Genomic DNA, 895 nt, shown 5'->3' on the forward strand with positions numbered 1-895 from the left:
CTATCCTGCACAGTTCTTTCATAGCAGACGTGCTTATCCATTCTTAGGAAGTCAGACTCATCCTTCTCAGGAGGTTCATCCAGAACACAGCGACCAGGACAAAATAAACACGTATCCATTCTTACTGCCACCCACCAGCAAGGCCTTCTTCAACCCAAAAAACAAAAGACACCGAGCCACTGCAGTAAGTAGTAAAGAATCAAAACTCATACCACCTGCAACTGCACCAAATCTTATTAGTATAAAAGAAGATGAAAAGAGCAGCAGACAGGAAGGAATGCACAGCTGAAGACAGACTGAGTAAGTAGTAAATAGCCACAGGAAGTTCCCTCAGAAGTGCAGGAAGTTCTTGAAGTGCTTAAAACTCATCCCTGCCAAGAGATTTTATTTATTCTAATAAAATAGCTCTACATTACATTGTGAATTCAACACGTGAGCCTAGAGAAAAAAAGACACGTGGGCAGGCTTATCAGAGCAGTCATAGAGCAAAATTCAGTCCTGTACAACATGACAACATAAGGGCTAGACAGTAGTTCAGTAATATTAAGGAGCAAAAGATAAGCCTAAATAAAGAACAGGAAATACAAATACATCAAGCAGATTACTTTTCTATTATCTAATCATTAACTCTGTTTCCCCTTGTTTTTGTAGTTATAAATACATTGCCACTGTTCTGTACGTCTTATAAACTCTCAGAATACATTAAACATGTTGAACATACTCAGATTTGGCATACAAATTTTGACTGTGTTCTCCAAAGCAAAAAAAATCCTTATTGCTGGGCACAGCCATGAAATGTACTTTCCCTGTACCAATAAGTGCCTTTCAAGACACTGCAGAGTTGGGTGGGATTGGGTTGTAGCTTACTTTAAAATAAAGGTACTGGAGACAAGTA

This window comes from Coturnix japonica, chromosome 2 (assembly GCF_054131305.1).
Source record: "Coturnix japonica strain WE chromosome 2, WE-NBRP24, whole genome shotgun sequence".
In the NCBI taxonomy this organism is placed as follows: Eukaryota; Metazoa; Chordata; class Aves; order Galliformes; family Phasianidae; genus Coturnix; species Coturnix japonica.